Consider the following 22918-nt stretch of genomic DNA (forward strand, 5'->3'; position numbering starts at 1 on the left):
TCTCCTTTATATTATAATTTCATAAAAGTTAAATGTTACTGAGAAGTTTATGATTATAAATGCAATGGTGATTTGGTGCATGCCCAAATCATAAAAGATGGATGAGGATAGAAAATCCCTTTATATTCATAGGAAGACATTCTGAGGAGGCTTACATGTTTGGAAACAGTATTTTTCTATGAACTGTATAAGCAAAATAGGTGACTTTAAAATAGCCCAATTCAGCACCAAAATTGTCTTTTGTAACATTTGTATCTGAAGGAAGAAGTGCATGCCTCATGAACTGTTGGTCCCTAAGACTTCTTTCCCAAACCCACCATCCAAAGCCAAGTGATTTTGAGTATAAGATCTGGATCTCTGATTGTTTTGTGTTCATTTTTTTTTTCCATTTTAGGGGCAGAGAGAAGAGTCTTTCATTTGACTTCTAAATTTTAGCCACATATATACAAGAATACAAGAGCACAGGATGGATATTGCAAACATTTTAACATTGAAGCTCTGGGGAGCTAAAGACCCATGCTCAAAAGAAACTGAAACCAATTGTAGCTTTGTAAATAAACTCAGGGAATTAATGATATATAGGAACCAAGCTAAATTTAGAGTCTAGTCTCTCTCCTTCAACTCCCCCCAAGACAAATGTGATTTTAGAGGGATTGTTCCCCTAGGATTTTGAGGGCATTGTTTGTTTGTTTATCCTTAGTATAAATTTGAAGTAAATATCCCTTTGTAAAATATTATCTAATGTCAAATGATGCCATTTGCCTAGTTTCTGGGCCATAAAATGGAAGGAATACAACCTGTGGGGACTTGCTCTGATATTAGAGAAAAAGAGACAGCAATCTTGTGATGGATTGATAACATTGAAAGGGATAAAATATAACATGATTGACTTAAAAAGATAATTATGTTACATAACAATATAGCATTTGTACCATTGGTCATGACAATATGGATGAATTAGTGGGAGAGATTTCATCTCAAGTTAGAGAAGGCAAATCAAAAGTCAAAGTTTCTCTGGGTAGGATGATTTGGATAAGTGAAATCTCTCTGCCCATTTCTCTCCAGTTTACATGAGAGAGAATACATCATATGCTGGTCTGAAAGAATATATGATAATATGTGGGACTTATTACTATTAGAGACTAAAATCAAACAAGGTTTGGTCCATAGAAAGAGGAAGAGTAGTGAAATTGCAGGTAAAGCTGAGAAGGATCTCAGAACTGGAAAGAAACAAAACTGAGACACAGTTAAAAATAAAAGTCTTCTGATTGATATCTGAAGTTAGGAAGATATATCTCCTAAAATTATATATATATATATATATACATATATATATATATATATATATATATATATATATATCACCTACCTTTATGTTTAGTATATATTTATATTTAGTGCATGCATCTTTGAAATGCTCATTCAGAGATTTTAAAATTCTCTTTATTTAAATCAAAGCTTTTTCTCCAATACATCTAGTGTGAACAATGTGGTGTAAATAATGTCTCTTGATGTATTTACACTATCCTATCAGATTAGAACTATATCTTTCCATTGGTTTGGAACCAATGACCATATTTTAAACAATTATAGTATTTAATAATGTGAATTCAGATATACTCAGCTACTTGGGATTCATTATTGGAGCTAATCAGACCTATTGTCATTTGAGGTATGACAAATAAAGAACAGTTTTAAATATTTTAGGTTATGTTAGAAACACAAATATATTATATGTCCTAATGGAAGACATAAGCAAAGAAAAATGACAAAAACTCCTTAAGGAAATTTAGGCCCTTCACTTCATGACAAAAAATATTAAGGACTTTGAGCAGTGGAAAGAGGACTGGATTTCATGCCAGAGGATTTGATTTCAAGTCTCAGATTTGTGTTTTGTGGTCATTGTGACCTTGAAAAATGTTTTGGCTTTAATGGGTATCACCATCCTCATCTGCAAAATGATAGAATATGTGATTGAAACAATGTTTCCCTACCCTTTTACTTCAGACTTTAATTTATGATTTTAATGTAATCAAGTCAATAAAAAAGCATTTATTATATGGCCATTATGCACCAGGGCACTATGCTAGGACCAAATATAAAAATAAAATATTTCTGGTTCTTAAGAAACTTACATTCTACTTCATGGGAATTGTGAGTGAAGCACACAATATATTCATAACATAGTAGGGTATATTTGTCAATACTGATTTCTACTTTTTAGACAACAGAAAACTATTATTCCTTGTGGAAGAGACTGGGAAGTCAGTTCATAACTTCCTCTGTGGCATGAATCAACTCAAAAAAATAATGATGTCTAATGGTTCAGTAATAGTTATCAAGGTTAGCTTCTCTGGTTTTGCATTGTTGGACTCATTTGATCCAGACAGATCATGGTATTCCAAGAGAATTTGCTTTACTTTTGCTTACAAAAGCCTTATGACAACTTATTTCTGCTCTGTCATCCTGATTTCATTAGGCTGAATCCCTAAATCATTTGTCTGTTTTGTTTCTTTAGTAAATTCCAAGATAATTTCTATCAGAAACTAGGTTGAAATAAATTACTGCAATCTAATTAGTAGATCACCTGTTCTAGCAGCATGCTCCTTTATCTCATTATTCCTCCCTTGTGAGTCATATATCTGTTCCTAACATCAATCTTTTACTGTGATTATTGCAGAAAAAATGTGTTTAGTTTTCTAACAAATTTCTCTCAAGATATTGTTCTAGTTATGTTCCTTAGCATAGACTTCCTGAGATTGTTTTCCCTGAGCCTTTGTTGAATGTACACACCACAGTGACATATTGTTATCCTTCACTTTCTCTTCTTGTTTTTTAATCTTGATCTAAAACAAACAAACAAAATAACTCTTACCTTCCATCTTGGAATCAATACTATGTATTGGTTCCAAGGCAGAAGAGTGGCAAGGGCTAGGCAATGGGGGTTGATTAACTTGCCCAGGGTTGCACAACTAGTAATGTCTGAGGTCAGAATTGAACCCAGGATTTCCCATAATCTGGGTCTAGCTCTTAATCCACTGAGCTACTTCACTGCCCCTTAACCTTGATGTTTTTAAAGTCTGGTTTCCTGTTTTAAAGTACAGCCTAACAATTAATACCTAATGTGCCCCTGGGAGATAGGGATTCCAAGTCCAAACAAAAACATTTTCTGCTTTCAAGCTGCTTCCATTCTACTATGGTAATAAATTATATAAATAGACATTAGGATATATGACAGTTTAATAAGAGGGTGAGAGCCCTAACTACAAGCTAAGAATCATACAATTTTCCCCCCATAGGAAATAAACAATGATCTGATTTTTCAAGGAAAATGGGACATGAGTTTTTAAGAAGTCAATGTCTTTATGATGATCTCTGAGATTTAGCCTATCTAAGATGAATGTTCAATATCTCTCTGGAAACAAATTTATATCATGGGTTAGGTCATTGAATTCTTCAGCAATATACAGGATAAAATTCATGATATGAGAACTCCCACTTGTCTCTCAAGGCTCAGTATTTTCTCAGCTTTCCTTCTCTCTTTATTATGCAAGTATCTATGAGAGAGATCACCTTATCTAGCATATAAATATAATTGGCGTAGACATTTGAAATGTTGGCATTGATAGTTCTGGTTCTGCCATTCTTCTTAAGATTATAATTAAATGATGTTATTCTTCTCAATACTCTTCATTTCTAAAAAGTAAGAAAGTTGAACTAGATAATCTCTAGCCTTTCCACCCTGAAAAGTGGATGATTCAAAAATTCTATCTCATCCTTATTTAGGTAGAGAGTAGGTATTCATTCTATTGTCAAATAAGAGGATGGTTGAGAAATAAAGATGTTAAAATGTTTAATATAATATTCTTAAATAAAAACAAAAACCTTTGAATCCCTGTTCACCATAGGGTAATATCTATACTTGATTGTCTGATTTCTAGGGATTTGAATAATTTTATTTTTCCTTCCATATTTTCACATATTTCTCATAATTCTTTCATGGATACTATCATCTTAGTTTAATAATTTTTTAAAATTTTCCCTTTCTAAAACCAGACTTCTTTTCTACACATGTTTTATTGCTCTTCCTTTCTTCATTTTTTTCACATATTTCCCTCTTATCAGGATGTAAATGTGTCACTTACTTAACACTACTCAAATAACAACTTCCATTCAGTTCAGTAAAATCCATTTTATTTACCACTATTTACAAAGAAATGTATGGAACAAGAGATACAATAATGTTTATTATAGGGATTTTTAATCTAGTAAAGAAAATGACAGACACAAGTAGTCCATTTATAAATGAGAAAGTTACCATATAGGAGATGGATAAGTAAAAGAAGAGGCATAAGAGATTATTGTAAACCTTAAAATTTCTTAGACTTATAAATGTTGGAAATTTCACCATTGGGAAATTTCATACTTGGAAAATTTCCTATTGATAGTGGGAACTCTATTAGAATGTGAACCCCATTGGCATGGGAGGTTCCTCCTCCTCCCTTCTTAAGATTACTTTAGGACAGAAACCTTTTGCTGAACAATGGAAAGGGCTTTGACCTATGCTTAAGCATAGAACAGGAATTTCTTTGAGTCATGATTGATTTTAGAATTGATACAATAGAGATACTTGGAATGACAGAACCAGGTCTTGGAAAATACAATTTCCACCCCACTCAGTCCTAACAGGATTTAGGAAGGGCTGCAGCAAAGGATCAAGATTTAATTATTGAGAATATGACCTTCAACAGACATGTGCAAAGCCACAGACCTCTGGGCGGTCCTGGGCTAAGCTAGAGCCACCATTGGCACAGGGAAGACATGGACAGTGATTGGTAGATGTGAGAACTGAGGGAAGGGAACTTGGATGGTTTCCTTAAGGATAGAGGGGTCTGAGGACTGAGGGGGTTGGTTGGAGAGATTTTTGGTCTGAGAGGTGGTGCTTTGAGAGTTGGCTCTGAAGGAAGCTGGAGGTGGAGGCCCCTGAGACTGTTTCTCCATTTTGGTCACGTGAGTAATAGGGACTGATCTCCTTTCTTTGCCTCAGCTATCTAAGGGCTTGGGCCTTTTGGCCCAGCCTAAACAGAAGGGGTATTTAAGCCCTATTCCCTTCTCTCCCCTTTCTCTCTCCCTTTTATCTCTCTCTATCTCTATCCTTTCTTCCTCCTGTTTGTAATTAAACTCTATAAAAGGTTGACTGCTGACTTGAGTTTTCATTTAGGAATTACATAGCTGAATTCCTTGGCGACCTTAAATTAATATATATCAGTCTTTTAAAGTGATTTCCTTTTCACATTATATAAGGGAAAGTTCACTTTCACATGTAGAGATCAGGGAAGGCTTCATGGTTGAGTTGATATTTGAATTGAGGTTGGAAAGTTGGAAAGGTTTTGAACAGGTAGAGATATGGGAAAGGGAGCATATTGCAACAGTGGATAATGGTGGAACAAAGGCAGAGAGGCAAGAGAGCACATAATTAGAATCATAAAAATTTAAGTTATGAGGGACTTGGAAATTATCTCATTCAATTCCCTCATTTTACAGGTTAGGAAATTAGGGTCTGAATACTTTATCATGTATGGAATGGATCATAATTTCTTTATCTCATAGACTTAAAGCTTGAAGGGACTTTACCTGTCACTAAGTTGAGTTCCATGTTTTTTTAATATTTTTTCCAGATTATATGTCAATAGAATTTCTTAATAATCATTTTCTGATATTTTGCAATTCTTATTCTCTCTCTTCCTCCTACCTCTCTCTCTTCCCCCCAAAAACAGGTAATAGGATATAGGTTGTACATATATTCTCATATAATATATATTTCCACATTCATTTTGTTGTGAAAGTAGACACTTTGTTTCTTTTCAGTCTTGCATTTGAGAGTCAAATTTTCTATTCAGCTCTGGTCTTTTCATCAGGAATGTTTGAAAGTTCTCCATTTCATTAAATATACATTTTTTTTCACCTGAAGGATTAACCTCATTTTTATTGTGTAAATGATTCTTGGTTGAAGTCGTAGATCCTTTGCCTTCTTCAGTATCATATTCTAGGCCTTCTGATTCTTTCATTGTAGATGCTACTAAATCTTGTGTTATCCTGACTGTGGCTCCATGATATTTCAATTGTTTCTTTTTTGCTTTTTGGCTGCTTGCAAAATTTTCTCCTTGACCTTGGAGTTCTGGAATATTACTACAACATTCCTGGGAGATATTTTTTTGTGATGGCAAAGAACTGGAAAGTGAGAGAATACCCATCAATTGAGTAATGACTGAATAAATTATATTTTATGATTGTAATGAAATACTACTGTACTGTAAGAAATGATGAGTAGGAAGAGTTCAGAAAAACCTGGAAAACACTTACATGAACTGAAGCAAAATGAAATAAGTATAACCAGGAAAACATTAAAAACAAAGACAGGAATACTTTACAATGAAGAACTAAATTGGCTTAGTGATTCTCAGCAATAGAATGTTCCAAAATAATCCCAAATGATTTACAATTAAAAAAATGCCACCTGCCTACAGAGAAGAAACTGATGAAGTCTGAATCCAGGCAAACTTTTTTCCCCTTTCTTATTTTATATATATATATATATATATATATATATATATATATATATATATATATATATATATATATATATATATATATATATATTTGGTTAGAGGTTCCTTCCACAAACAATTAATATGGAAATATATTTATATGATTGTACATGTAAAATTTATGAGATTACTTATCATTGAGGGGCATATGTAAAGAATTTAAGACTAAAATTATTTTTAAAATGTTAGAAACATTTTACATGTAAGTGCAGAAAAACAAAATATTTTTTAAAAGAAGGGAAACCATGTTTGGGAGAAATGTAATAAAGTCAATCTGGGGGACTTGAACACACAAATGTAGAGGTAAATACATTCAGAGCTAAAATCACAAGATAATCCATTTCTCCTGCTACAGTTTACAGATATGGGATCTAAGGCCCAACAACCAGAGGAGGTAAGTAAATTATATGTTTATATTCAAATCTATGTCTAATAATATATGCTTATTTATGTACATATAAAGCCATATGTACACACAAGTAGATTGATATTATAATCCATATATAATCCATCATATAATAAAGATGTATTATGTATCATAAGAATATATGACATTTAGAATAAGATAGAAACACATTTAATCATATTTAGATGAATTAGAGGTTTATGAAGGAAACCAATTATACTAGAATAGACCTGACAAATATATAACATGTATCTTTTAATATAGGTAAATGTATGTACATAATATGTGCATAAAACATATGTATATATACATACACATACATGTAAATGTATTTGTGTACATTTTTGAAAACTTGATTCCAATATAAATGTTTTTTATTGTAATCTTCCAAATTTCATTCAATACATTTAAAACACATTCAGAAGTGTTCCAAAGGTCTTTCACAAGGGTTTTCCTAGATGCTCTTCCTATAACTTCTTCCTCCTACTAGTGACTTTTCTCTGAATTTTCCTCATATTTACATTGTACTTACCTGAAAATAGTTGTTTTCATATTGTCTCCCCTATTAAAAGGTGAGTCTCTTGAAAAAAATAGACCATGTAAGTTTCTATGTATCCCTTTTAGCTAAAAACACTACTTGGTGCTGAATAGTACCTATTCACCTAGACTGAGATGAATTGGTTTTCTTCTCATTCATTGAACAAAATATCCCCTTTCTTATTTTTCTGTCTTCTTCATTTCTAGCTTACCAAATTCCTCATTTCCTTCAATATTATCCTTACATTATCCCTTAATTCTAGTGCCTTCCTTACCTATATTGTTTTAAACTACTTTTTTTATCCTGTGTATACTGCTATGTATATTTAATGTTGTCTCCTCTCCACTCCAAAATGAAACCTCTTTGGTTCAGGGAAATTTTCATTTTTGTTTTTGTATACTTCACATACAGCATAGTGACTGGCACATAGTTGATCTTTTATAAATGCTTGATGTCTGACTGATAAGGATTAATTGATGGGAGAAACAAGAGTAGGACTCAAAGAGGTTTTCTGAAATGGGATTATTTTGGGATCCTTAGCAGAAAAAGAAATATGCTAGAGTTTCCCCCATGTTCCCACCTTATTTTAATCTTGTTCCCTCATTGGCCAATGGACTTTCAAATTCATAAGCTTTCTTACTCAAACAACAAAATTTACTTCTGTTTGAAAATCAAGACTGCACATGTGGTTTGCTTTTCCTTGCAGACTCACTGAAACAGAAAGGGGTAAAGCCACAAATTTTGATGTTTAGTATTATCCTTTATGTTGGTTCTTGAATTTGAGAATTCAGTGTTCAGTTTTTCTTGGTTGGGCTAATGCCTAAGAAATGAAAGGAGCACTCAGGTTAATGAGTTTGCTAATCAGTTGGTTTTGACTTTGCAAAAGAATAGAGCATCTGATTTTGAGAGAGTTTAAGGTTTCTGAATTTTGTTATTCAGCCATAGGATCATAGATTTAGATGTGGAAGGGAATTTAGAAATCAGCTAGTCCAAGCCCTACATTTTATAGATAAAGAAAAGAGACCCAAAGAATTGAAATGACTGGCCTATAGTCACACAGCTTATATTTGAAGAAAACAAATTCAAACCCATGCTATCCAGGTCTAAATTCCATTCCATTTCACCTTCCATTTCAACACACTGCACTCATGTAAAGCAAACTCAAACTGAATGACCTTGTATATGGGAGTTATATAACCATATCTTCTTTCATGGAATAAAAATTCCAAAGTACAGAAAAGTTATATATCATAGGGTTCCCAATTAGCATAGAAAATAAACAAAAGGATGACATCACACTTGACTAGTAAATGGAGGAGACTTGTGAATTCAAATCCGGGTGTTTTATTTTTCAAGTAGAAACCTGACAGCATGGGTCTTGGTTTAAATCCTCATTTTTCTACTTACTAGCTTTGGGACACAGGATTAATCTCCTGACCTCTAGGGATTTCAATTTCTTTAGTTGTAAAAAAAAATTGTTGAACTGTATTACATTTAAAGTTATAAGCCAAGAGCTTTAAATATAGAATCCTCTGATTCAAAAGTTTCTAATCTTTATAATTAATTGTTTTCCAAACTTGAAAAAAATTTTCCCTCCAATTTTTTTTCTACCCCACAAATGGGGATTCTGGATTTACCAAAGTGGAGTGGAAATTGAGATTTCTCTATGGCAGAAATTTCCTTAAAATTGTAGCCCTCACCAACCTTCCATTCCTCAGAATTCAGTTGTCAGTGGTACATATTGAGAAGAGAGATGTTAATAATATTTACTAATAGCTAACAATAGCCTAACACTAGTTTAGATTCCAAAATACATACTCTGTTTCCACAATGATTTCTGGAAGCATAGCTAAGATGGTGAAGTAGAGAAATTAGGCAGATGACCTCTCTCAATGCCCCCCCAATTAACTTTAAAACAATGTCCCCAATAGAATTCTAGAGTGGAAGAGCCAATGAAAGATCAGAGTGAAGCATTCCCAAGACAACTAAGGAAACTGGTAAGAAAATATAGATGTGGAAAACGACCCAAACCTCAAATGTGTGAAACATTACTGGTAGGACTATATGGTGGCAATAGAAGCAAGAGTAGGTTTGGGAACTATTAAGACAGAAAAAGTATGAGGAAATGGTAACTGGTGAGAAAAAGAATATTGAGGAGACTTATTAGGACTAGCTGTAGGACCAGAAGCTACTTGGCAACTTCAATGCCTCTTCCCAAGTTCTGGGTCAAAGTTCAAAGATGGAGACAAATACTTTCAGTCAAGAGAGATCAGAAGCACTGAGAAGCAGAATTGATTTTAGTTACAAGGGATCAGAGACCCTGAGAAAAGCATTATTTCTATCCCCAATAGATCAAGGAATAATAACATTTCTAATAACATAGGAGTAGGGGTCTTAAGGAGCAGTATTGATTTCAATTTTAAGGTATCAGGGTTGTTGTTGTTTTTTTTTCTCTGCCTGAGGACCAGACTATAGATGAGGAAAGAAGTGATCACCTCTCTCCATATTATGCCACCTTGGAAACACTGAAATTCAAATCCCTCAGAAATGATTCTGAAAAAAGCAATGCAAAAAGACTTAAAGTTTGAGCACTTTCTCCCAACATACACACACAAACACACACACACACACACACACACACAGCAGAAACAGAACCCAACTTTAACATAAAATTCAAAACCAAAAATTAAAATAGAAAAATGAGCAAAAGAAAGAAACATCATGCAAATCTACTATGCTGACAGAAAAAAAAAATCAGTATACAAACTCAGAAGAAGACAATGAAGTAAAACCAGCAATATAAAGTCTGGCAAAAATTTTATCTCTCTCACTATGGGAGATCCCAAAGGTATGACCAAAAGGAACCTAGATGGATGATGATCCTGGGGAGGGGAAGGAACCTTAAAAAGTCTGGAGGTAGATTTTAAGCCTTTTCAGACTCCACTGTTTTATGAAAAATCTCTGTATTAGAATTAAAAAAAAGAACTCTTTAATTTAGTGTCTGTATTTGGTCACATATATTGTATTTACTGATTGCTTGTTTTAAGATTTGATTTTGTTTGTTAAGTTCTGTTAACACTATATCACTTTGTTACTGTGTTTTGACAATTAGCTATATGTGCTATTATTACATTATCTCATTTGTACCTCCCCATATGACTGGACTGGAGAAGATACCATTGTAAAATCATCTTTGAGTTGTTTGTAACAAAAGGTAAGGATCCATTTAGTAGCTGAACAGAAGTGCTATAGCACTATTCCACACCTCTGCATTTATAAAAATTTAATGGATGAGACATATAAAGACATGCTTTTTAGGGCTGTTACAGTCTCATACCAGAGGAATTGTGAAGGTTTTCCTAGGCAGCATGGTACCCCTGGATGGCTCCCAAGAGGGAGCATTTCTGATAAAGAATAGTAGCTTCGGGATGATTTTTAACTCTTCAGCTTAATCTACCACCACCAGAATGATCTAGATTCTTGGTAACATTTTAGACCCAAAAGGTTTTCTTGAATTAGAGGCTATACTGCTGATTTTTATAAAGCTGTTTTCTTAGTGAAAATTATTGTATCCTGAGTTGATCTGTGTGTTTGTCAACACCCTTCTCAGGGGGATTGTATAATTGTCATAAAATTCTAGTTTTATAAAAGTTATGCCACCTCCCAGAATCCAGGAGGTGAACTGCTTGGAGAAGGCTCCATAGAGATGCCTGCAGAAACCTCACATTGCACCAAAAGCTCTGGAATGAACTTTGGGTTGTAGTGAAATTAAATTTTGGGGGACTGAACACATTTATTTTGGATGTATACTCTTATGCCAAAGGGGACTGCCCCCAATTGACTTTTTGTCAGTGATCCTAGTAATCATTGGTTTTGTTCTCTTTCCCCTTTTTCCCCAAATTATTGTAATTTATAAGTTGGTTATGTTGACATGATCCATTTGCAAGACTAGTCTCCCAAAGGATCCCAGGAGTGATTTATGAATTAGAATCTGTACCCTAAATCAAAAACTACCATTCCCAGCAAAACTATGATACCCAGCACCTCACTCTCTTCCTGTAGTTATGTGTTGACATAGAAAGGATATAAATTCTGCGGAGTTCTGTCTCTTATACTCTTGTCTTCCTATTGTGGCTTTGGTGAAGTAGGCTTTTTGAGAAGGTAAAAAAAAAACTTAGTCACATGGTTCTATTTAGTTAGATAATTAATTTTATAAAAATATGATACTTGTAGTATTGAACATTAATCTAAATCTTATAATGTTAAAGACTGAATTTGAGTGTGGTTCTTCTTGAACCATTAATTTTTATACTGTATCATACTGCCTCCATGCTATCAAATTCAAGGTTAAATAATAGGTATCTAGTATATAAATACCTATTTTTTGTTTGGCAATAAAGTTTCTGATCTTCTTTAGGAAAGTTGAAGTGACTACGGGATTTTTTTTGGAATTTGGCTACCCTGGTCATTTCATATGAAAGGGAACTCAATTTACCTGATAGCATTATATATAAATCAGATCATATGTATCCATTTACAGATCTAAATATTTCTTTAAAAATGTCTTATTATTAGGCTTTTTTCTTTTTTCTTTTTTTTTTGTTTTTTAAAATATATTTTATTTGATCATTTCCAAGCATTATTCGTTAAAGACATAGATCATTTTCTTTTCCTCCCCCCCACCCTCCATAGCCGACGCGTAAGTCCACTGGGCATTAGATGTTTTCTTGATTTGAACCCATTGCTTTGTTGATAGTATTTGCATTAGAGTGTTCATTTAGAGTCTCTCCTCTGTCATGTCCCCTCAACCTCTGTATTTAGGCAGTTGCTTTTCCTCGGTGTTTCCACTCCCATAGTTTATCCTTTGCTTATGAATGGTGTTTTTTTCTCCTGGATCCCTGCAAGTTGTTCAGGGACATTACACCGCCACTAATGGAGAAGTCCATTACTTTCGATTATACCACAGGGTATTAGTCTCTGTGTACAATGTTCTCCTGGTTCTGCTCCTCTCGCTCTGCATCACTTCCTGGAGGTTGTTCCAGTCTCCATGGAACTCCTCCACTTTATTATTCCTTTTAGCACAATAGTATTCCATCACCAACATATACCACAGTTTGTTCAGCCATTCCCCAATTGATGGGCATCCCCTCGTTTTCCAGTTTTTGGCCACCACAATGAGCGCAGCTATGAATATTTTTGTACAAGTCTTTTTGTCCATTATCTCTTTGGGGTACAGACCCAGCAGTGCTATGGCTGGGTCAAAGTGTAGATATTCTTTTGTCGCCCTTTGGGCATAGTCCCAAATTGCCCTCCAGAATGGTTGGATCAGTTCACAACTCCACCAGCAATGAATTAATGTCCCTACTTTGCCACATCCCCTCCAGCATTCATTACTTTCCTTTGCTGTTATGTTAGCCAATCTGCAAGGTGGGAGGTGATACCTCAGAGTTGTTTTGATTTGCATCTCTCTGATTATAAGAGATTTACAACAGTTCTTCATGTGCTTGTTAATAGTTTTGATTTCTTTATCTGAGAACTGCCTATCCATTTCCCTTGCCCATTTATCAATTGGAGAATGGCTTGATTTTTTGTACAATTGATTTAGCTCATTATAAATATGAGTAATTAAACCTTTGTCAGAGGTTTCTATGAAGATTTTTTCCCACTTTGTTGTTTCCCTTCTGATTTTAGTTACATTGGTTTTGTTTGTACAAAAGCTTTTTAGTTTGATGTAGTCAAAATTATTTATTTTACATTTTGTGATTCTTTCTATATCTTGCTTGGTTTTAACGCCTTTCCCCTCCCAAAGGTCTGACATGTATACTATTCTGTGTTTACCCAATTTACTTATGGTTTCCTTCTTTATGTTTAAGTCACTCACCCATTTTGAATTTATCTTGGTGTAGGGTGTGAGGTGTTGATCTATTCCTAGTCTCTCCCACACTGTCTTCCAATTTTCCCAACAGTTTTTATCGAATAGTGGATTTTTGTCCCAAAAGCTGGGATCTTTGGGTTTATCGTATACTGTCTTGCTGAGGTCGCTTTCCCCCAGTCTATTCCACTGATCTTCCTTTCTGTTTCTTAGCCAGTACCAAATTGTTTTGATGACTGCTGCTTTGTAATATTGTTTTAGGTCAGGGACTGCATGGCCCCTTCCTTTGTATTTTTTTTTCATTATTTCCCTGGATATCCTTGATCTTTTGTTCTTCCAAATGAACTTTGTTATGTTTTTTTCTAAATCAGTGAAGAAGTATTTTGGTAGTTCAATGGGTATGGCACTAAATAGATAAATAAGTTTGGGTAGGATGGTCATTTTTATTATGTTGGCTCGTCCTATCCATGAGCAGTTAATGTTTTTCCATTTGCTCAAGTCTAGTTTTAGTTGTGTGGCAAGTGTTTTGTAGTTGTGTTCATATAGTTCCTGTGTTTGTCTTGGGAGGTAGATTCCTAGGTATTTTATTTTGTCTAAGGTGATTTTGAATGGGATTTCTCTTTCTAGTTCTTGCTGCTGAGCTGTGTTGGAGATATATAGAAAAGCTGATGATTTATGTGGGTTTATTTTGTATCCTGCAACTTTGCTAAAGTTGTTGATTATTTCAATTAGCTTTTTGGTTGAATCTCTAGGATTCTTTAAGTAGACCATCATGTCATCTGCAAAGAGTGATAACTTGGTCTCCTCTTTGCCTATTTTGATGCCTTCAATTCCTTTATCTTCTCTAATTGCTACTGCTAGTGTTTCTAGTACAATGTCAAATAGTAGAGATGATAATGGGCATCTTTGTTTCACTCCTGATCTTATTGGGAATGCATCTAGTTTATCCCCATTGCAGATGATATTAGCTGATGATTTTAGATATATACTGTTTATTATTTTTAGGAATGACCCTTCTATTCCTATGCTTTCTAGTGTTTTTAATAGGAATGGGTGTTGTATTTTATCAAAGGCTTTTTCTGCATCTATTGAGATAATCATGTGGTTCTTGCTAGTTTGCTTGTTGATGTGGTCAATTATGTGGATGGTTTTCCTAATGTTGAACCAGCCCTGCATCCCTGGTATGAATCCTACTTGATCATGGTGAATGATCCTTCTGATCACTTGCTGGAGTCTTTTTGCTAGTATCCTATTTAAGATTTTTGCATCTATATTCATTAGGGAGATTGGCCTATAGTTTTCTTTCTCTGTTTTTGACCTGCCTGATTTTGGAATCAGTACCATGTTTGTGTCATAAAAGGAGTTTGGTAGAATTCCCTCTTTGCTTATTATGTCAAATAGTTTGTATAGTATTGGGATTAACTGTTCTCTGAATGTTTGATAGAATTCACTTGTGAATCCGTCGGGCCCTGGGGATTTTTTTCTTAGGGAGTTCTTTGATGGCTTGTTGGATTTCAATTTCTGATGTGGGATTATTTAAGAATTCTATTTCCTCTTCTGTTAGTCTAGGCAGTTTGTATTTTTGTATATATTCATCCATTTCTCCTAAATTGGTGTATTTATTGCCATATAATTGGGCAAAGTAATTTCTAATGATTGCCTTAATTTCATCTTCATTGGAGGTGCTGTCCCCCTTTTCATCTTTAATGCTGTGAATTTGCTTTTCTTCCTTCCTTTTTTTAATTAGATTGACCAGTACTTTGTCTATTTTGTTTGTTTTTTCAAAGTACCAGCTTCTTGTCTTATTTATTAAATCAATAGTTCTATCACTTTCGATTTTATTAATTTCTCCCTTAATTTTTAGGATTTCTAGTTTGGTTTTCTGCTGGGGGATTTTAATTTGATCGCTTTCGAGTTTTTTCATTTGCATTTCCAATTGATTGATCTCTGCTCTCCCTTGTTTGTTAATATAAGCATTCAGGGATATGAATTTACCTCTGATTACCACTTTGGCTGTATCCCAAAAGGTTTGAAAGGATGTTTCACCATTGTCATTTTCCTTGATGAAATTATTAATTGTTTCTATGATTTCTTCTTTAACTAAACGGTTTTGGAGTATCATATTGTTTAATTTCCAATTGGTTTTAGATTTGGTTTTCCATGTACCGTTACTAATCATTATTTTTATTGCCTTGTGATCTGAGAAGGCTGCATTCATTATTTCTGCTTTTCTGCATTTGTGTGCTATGTTTCTGTGACCTAATGTATGGTCAATTTTTGTGAATGTGCCATGTGGTGCTGAGAAGAAGGTGTATTCCTTTTTATCCCTATTTATTTTTCTCCATATGTCTACTAATTCTAATTTTTCTAAGATTTCATTCACTTCTTTTACCTCTTTTTTATTTATTTTTTGATTTGATTTATCTAAATTTGATAATGGTTGGTTTAAGTCTCCCACTAGTATGGTTTTATTGTCTATTTCTTCCTTCAATTCTCCTAGTTTCTCCATTAGAAATTTGGGTGCTATATTATTTGGTGCATACATGTTGATTAATGATATTTCCTCATTGTCTAGAGTCCCTTTTAACAAAATATAATTACCTTCCCTATCCCTTTTGATCAGGTCTATTTTTGCAATGGCTTTATCAGATATCATGATTACCACTCCTGCCTTCTTTCTATCAGTTGAGGCCCAGAAGGTCTTACTCCATCCTTTAATTCTGACCTTGTGGGTGTCAACCCACCTCATGTGTGTTTCTTGAAGACAACATATGGTAGGGTTTTGGATTCTAATCCATTCTGGTATTCGTCTATGTTTTATGGGTGAGTTCATCCCATTCACATTCAAAGTTATGATTGTCATTTGTGGACTCCCTGGCATTTTGATAGCCTTCCCTAATTCTAACCTTTTCTTCTTCAGCTCTACCTTTTAGTCCAGTGATTTACTTTGAATCAGTCCCCCTTGTCCCCTCCCTTGATATTTCCCTTTTTAGTCCCTCCCTTTTTCTTCCCCCCCCTTCCACCTCTCTTTCCCTCCCTTTTTGTTCTCCCTCTCCCCCTCCCTCCCTTGGTTTTCCCTTCTCCTTACCCTTGTTGGGTAAGATAGAATTCAAGATCCCAATGGATCTGGATGTTTTTCCCTCTCAGAGTTGATTTCCCTGAGATTGAGGTTTAAGTAACACCCCCCCTCTCTTCCTCTCCTTCTTATAGGAGTTTTCTTCCCCTCCCCTTCCCATGTGAATCTTTGTGTGAGAACGATTATTCTATTTGGTCTTTCTTTACCCCCTATTTATACATTACATTTTCCCCACATGTTGGTATACATAGATTGATATAAATGTAGTCCTTATAGAAGAGAGTTTGAGTAAAAGAAGAAGATAACATTTTTCCCCTTTCCTTAATATTTACCTTTTCAGGTATTCCTTGCTCTTTGATTTTCGGTATCAAACTTTCCACAGTACTCTGGTGTTTTCTTTGCAAAAAGTTGGAAATCTTCTATTTTGTTGAATGCCCATACTTTCCCTTGGAAGTATATAGTCAGTTTTGCTGGGTAGTTGATTCTTGGTTGAAGACCCAGTTCTCTTGCCTTTCTGAAGATCATGTTCCATGCCTTACGATCATTCAGAGTAGAACTTGCAAGGTCTTGTGTGACCCTGATTGGCATTCCTTTATATCTAAATTGTCTTTTTCTGGCTTCCTGTAGGATTTTTTCTTTTGTTTGATAGCTTTGGAATTTGGCAATTACATTCCTGGGAGTTGTCTTTTGGGGGTTTAGTGTAGAAGGTGTTCTGTGAGCTCTGTCAGTGGCTGTATTGCCCCCTTGTTCTAGAATCTCTGGGCAATTTTCTTTGATTATATCTTGTATCACCATATCGAGTTTGGTGTTTATTTCTGGCTTTTCTGGGAGTCCAATTATTCTTAAATTCTCTCTTCTCACTCTATTTTCCAGATCTATCACCTTGTCGGTGAGATATTTTATGTTCTCTTCTAATTTCTTGGTGTTTTGGCTTTGCTTTATTAGTTCTTGCTTTAAAGCCTGGTTTTCTTTTACAGTTTGGTCAAACTGGTTTTGTAGATGCGTGAATTTCTTTTGCATTATTTCCCACTTTTCCTACCAGAAGGCTTCCATCTTTTTGGTCATTTCTGATTCAAATTCTTCATGGGTTTGTGGAGAGTTTCCATTTCCTTTGGAAGATTTTGGAGAATTTTCTTGTATATCTTCTTCTATCTGCTCTGTATTTTGTATTTTGGCTCCATAGAATGTGTCCAGAGTTGCCCCTTTCTTCTTTTTTTTCTTGGTATTTTGGGGCTTCTGTGCTTCTGTGGAGTTTGCCATCTCTGAATGGGGAGGATTAGCTTTTCTTATCTCTGTCTGGTGTTCAGAGGCTTTAGTCCTGGGCAGATTGTTGGTTCTATGAGGTTTCCCTGGGTTAAATTGAGTATGCCTCACTGGAACTGGAGTGGAAGGGTCGGACCAGGAGGTCACACTCTCTCCCGGCTCTCTGGGTCGGGTTGCTTTCCGGAAGTTGCCTTCAGAATAGCTGGCCGTGATGCTGTTTCTTCCGCCTGCGGGGGGATGGGCTTCGGCTTACCCGAGCTCCGAGGGCAGTGACTTTCGCTGAGACTTGGATAGCAGGATCCAGCCCGTGAGGCTGTCTTGCCCGCCCTGAGGGTTGCTGTTGTTTCAGACAAGACTGCTCCCTGCGGTGGGGAGCTCCGAGGGCAGTGACTTTCACTGGGACTCGGATAGAAGGCCCTGAGGGTTACTGTTGTTTTGACCCTGCTCTCTGCCAGGGGAGCTCCGAGGGCAGTGACTTTCACTGGGACTCAGATAGAAGGCCCTGAGGGTTGTTGTTCAGACGACCCTACTCTCTGTGCCTGGCGGGGCTGCGGCTTTCGGGAGCCTTGGACTCTGTGCTCCTACCCCTTAGGTCTGAGTGATCTCGGGTTCTGGCTTTTGAGGGGGCCGTACCTTTTGATTCGGGTCCAGGTCCAGGAGGGTTCCCAGGGTCTATGCTGTTGATCATTTTGAATTTCAGCGCCTTAGGAGCTTATAGTTTGAGATCGGTCGGGAAGGGTTTTCCGGAGATCTGAACTTTAGCTTTCTCTAAGCCGCCATCTTAACCGGAAGTCCTATTAGGCTTTTTTCTCAAACTTTAACTTCATTCTTTTGGATGTTTTCCAAACTTGCAACCATATTCAATTTTTTTAGAATCTCCTCAAATAACATTCTTTATATATTTTATTTCAAATTACATATTTCTACAGCAATTAGAGTTTTGTTGTTGTTGACATTCTGGAGTCAACTCCAAATAAAGAAAAGTGGTATAGAAAAAAGATATTTTTCTCTAATAAGTAAAAGCAATTTTCTGAGAACTTATATTTATTTTCCTTTTGTGAAAAATTGAAAGTATTATTTTTGTTAAGGTTACATTGGAAACAGTTCCAAATAACTGCAATAAAGAGACTCTCCAGTGGGTTGGAGTGGTTTCCACATCAATCCCATCAGAAAGCGACATTGCTCAGAAGTTAAAGTACAAATACCTTGGCCCTACATATAACCCCCAGGAGCAAAAGAGAACAAATTAAAGATGGAAAGGAGCTTTAGAGACTCATTTTCTAAAGAATGGAACTACTCAGGCTAGAGAACTGGAAAGAAATTATCATTTGTATCTGAAAAGTTTGTCTCAGTAGAGATTTTAAGCAAGAGTCAAAGCTCATGCCAATGTAATTGAGTTCACAACAGGCATAGGAATGGTGAGGAAGGAAGCAATGAATTCATTCACTCAGCAAAACAGAACCTAGAGAATGATTAGGCAAAGAATTCATTGCTCATGCCTGTCTGATGAGGTGGCAATTGTACTTTGAGTTATTGTAAGATATCACTACACAGGCAGAGCAGAAAGAAAAGATGCTGACAACCTACTAGTTTGACATAAATTATTTAACCCAATGAGCAGAAAGTTTTGTATTTGTTTTAATCACAATATAAAATAAATCCTTAGAGGCCAAAGCATATTTCTTGCTAGCATAGTGGAATTGACCAACTATAAGAGACTCTGACCTTCTGAAGAGTGGATATTGCTGAGGAATAAAAATGGGGTTTGGGATTTTTGTTTTACCTGATGAGTATTGTATGATGAGTGCTTTGCAATTTTGTATATAGGAAAACAAAATTTCTCCCTGTACAAGGGTAACATCTTACAAAATTAAGAAAAAGAGATGGACAGAACCATAGGAAAATGACCTAATTCAAATTAGGTTTCCTTTAGTTTTGTTCCCCAATACATAACCTGAATTATTTACTTACTTACTTACATGGGTATTTTTATTGATTTATCATTCTATCATGTGTACAGTCTCTCTAACTATGCAGTTTTTAATTCCTCCATGATTACTTATTCTTTGTAACTCTTGTCCATATCCTCTTGGAGAGCTTCTATGGGAATGTCATGCATAATGATCACGGTTTCTTTCTTGCTTTCTTGATGTTTGTTATGACCTCTCTAGCATATGAGTCATCTATCTATTATACTTTCCTTTCATTATGACCAACTAGTTCATCTACACCATTAATATCATACCTTGTTTCCTGATCCCAACATATAACTTTCTTATGATAATAGCTGAGATCCCCATTAAGTGTAATGAGTAGCCTTGATCACTGGAAAATATTGAGATATTTCCCCCTTCTTTGGGCCAAGAAAGAAAAGTCAATAAAGGATTCAACAATAGAAGAGATTTATGTGAGTCATAAGATGAATTCTTTTTATTTATTCATTCATCTTATTTAGAATATTTTTTCCATGGTTCCATGGTTCATGATTTTTCCTACCCCTCATTGATCCCTACCTTCCAGAGCTGACAAGCAATTCTGCTGAGTTATACATGCATCATTATTCAAAACCTATTTCCATGTTATTGATATTTGCTATAATGTGATCTTTTAATATAAAACCTTAATCACACTCCCATAAAACCACGTGATACATTATATGTTTTTTCTTCTGCATTTCTGTTCCCACAGTTCTATCTCTGGATCTGGATGGCATTCTTTTTTTAACTTCCTCTAGATTCTCCTGTATCATTGCACTGTTGCTAGTAGAAAAGACCATTACATTCAATTGTACCACAGTGTATCAGTCTCTGTGTACAATGTTCTGGTTTTGCTACTTTTACTTTGCATCAATTCCTGAGGTCATTGCAGTTCACATGGAATTCCTCCAGTTCATTATTCATTTGGGTACAATAGTATTCCATCACCAACATATACCATAATTTGTTTAGCCATTCCCCAATTGAAGGGCATCCCCTCCTTTTCCATTGTTGTGCCACCACAAAGAGCGCAGTTATAAATGTTTTTTTATGTCTTTTCCTCGATAATAAGAATAATTATTTCGAGATGCAGCACTGTGTTTCTGGAGACCCTAATAAGTAAATTCTAAAGTTCCTAATATTGTTGGACAGATGCCCTGGATAAACCTTTGAAGGGATGAAGGGAAAGAAATAGGTGGGAACTCAGCCTGTCATATTTGAGGGGATAAAATAAGAACTGATAATATTGATATGTTTATGCTGCACACTGTGTTTAGCCAAAACAATAAAGAAAAACAACATAACAATTCTATGAGTATTCCTACCCTTGGGTGTGCCCCGTCATGCCCTTACTTTATGAGCCCAGTGCCCTTCTGCTATCTCTTCCTCCTTTTCTCAAAACTTTTTAGGAAAATATATGAAATTAATCACCTTCACCTTAATGTGAAGTTAATTCAATATGTAACCTTCCCAGAGACTTAAATTTAAAATTTTAGCTTTAAACAGAATATTATGGGGATAAAAGGCATTAAGCAGGTATATGGGCAGTTATTTTAGTATGCAGAAGGATATATTTTCTGTGCCTTTAAAATATTTTGTGTGTGACTGAGGTCAGGTGAAGTAATAGGTCATGGATAGTAAAGAGTTTAACTGTGTGATTAAAGTGTTTGAGGGAGATCAATATGGATATTAATGTTGCCTCACATGAAGGAAGGAGATGAGGGGGAGAAAAAATTGTGCCTTGCCTTGCCTTGTCTTGCCTACCCTATCTTTGCCCATCATTGTCTACCATATCCTTTCCTAGTCTTTCCTATCTTAGCCTACCCTAGCCTGTGCTACACAGTGTTATGCTACATTTTCCAAAACTATATTGTTTAGTCATGTTTGACCCTTTGCGACCTCATTTGAAGTTTTCTTGGCAAAGATATTACAGTGGTTTGCTATTTCCTCCTTCATGTTACTTTACAGGTGAAGAACTGAAGCAATGAGATTTGAATGATTTGTCCATTATCATACAGCTAGTAAATTTCTGAAGTTTGATTCAAACTCAGGAAGATGAGTTTTCCTGACTTTGGTCCTAGCATTCTAACCACTGCTCCATGAAGTTGTCTATCTTTTATAATATCCTACCGATTTTATTCATCCAATGAACATTAATTAAGCACCTATGTTTCAGACATTGTTATAAGCACTGGGGATATAAATACTCCTTCCTAAAAAAGAAAAGCAGTTCCTACTATTCAAATAGCTTATAATCTAAAGAGAGAAGACAAGCAAAAGGAAGCTGAAAACTAGAGCTGGGGCAGGAAGGAGGAGAAAGTACTCTATGGGAGTGGTAATAGAGAAGTCAAAGAAATCCCAAAGTACTGTGACCAGGTGAGAAATGAGGAGATGTCTGAGCTTAGCTTTTTCTTTAAATAGAGTTTTACAGTTTGTGTGTTGTCTTGACATTAGGAGGTAAGACTGCTCAAAAGCTGTGAAAGTTCTGACTATAGGGAGAAGAATGGCATAGATGTTTGAAAGGATGTCAAAGAGAAACTGGAGGTGTGTATTGGAAGAAATATAAAAAAGGATAATTCTTGCAACATAAGGATAGACCCTGCAAAGTGAAAATAGCAGCTCCCAATGGGGACTTGAGACTACATAAAGGGGCCTCTAATGATTAATGTGCTTCCTTGCCATTGTGCTCAACAACCTGGGACCTTTGACTCCTGGCTGGGATGAGCTTTGAAAAATTAGAACATATTGGCTCTTTAATTCCCAGATCAAGAGTCAGATACTAAGAATGTAGAGAAAGCACACAATAGGGATTAAGCAGCCAACAAGATTATGGTTAACTATTGAAAAGAGACATTTTAAAGACTATTCTTTGAAATTCAATTTCCTTTTATTCTTATCAAAATCTTTAAGTGGGATCAAGGAGCAAAGATTTTATTGAGGTGAAATGGAGTTTTCCTCTATATAGCATTTAAACTGATGCCCTCCCAAGATGCTCCTTTCCATTATGCTTTTGGAAGAAGCTGAATGAACATGAATTGTATTATTAAAAGCTTTAAACTTTTACCTGGTTCTCTTAAGAGTTTTGCTTAACAGTAGTGGATATCCCTACAATAGAAAATGTTGCTGCCCTGGGGAAGCAATGTTGAAGATCAGAGGTTTCAAATAGTTCCCAATATTCC

The 22918-nt window shown here is 35.3% G+C and overlaps 1 pseudogene; it reads right to left on the reverse strand.

The window, feature by feature from the left end:
- The window catches only part of LOC100010244 (cleavage and polyadenylation specificity factor subunit 5-like), a 40619-nt pseudogene extending 21676 nt beyond the window's left edge, over positions 1-18943 (reverse strand).
- Positions 18944-22918: the final 3975 nt, after the last annotated feature.

This window comes from Monodelphis domestica, chromosome 1 (assembly GCF_027887165.1).
Source record: "Monodelphis domestica isolate mMonDom1 chromosome 1, mMonDom1.pri, whole genome shotgun sequence".
In the NCBI taxonomy this organism is placed as follows: domain Eukaryota; kingdom Metazoa; phylum Chordata; class Mammalia; order Didelphimorphia; family Didelphidae; genus Monodelphis; species Monodelphis domestica.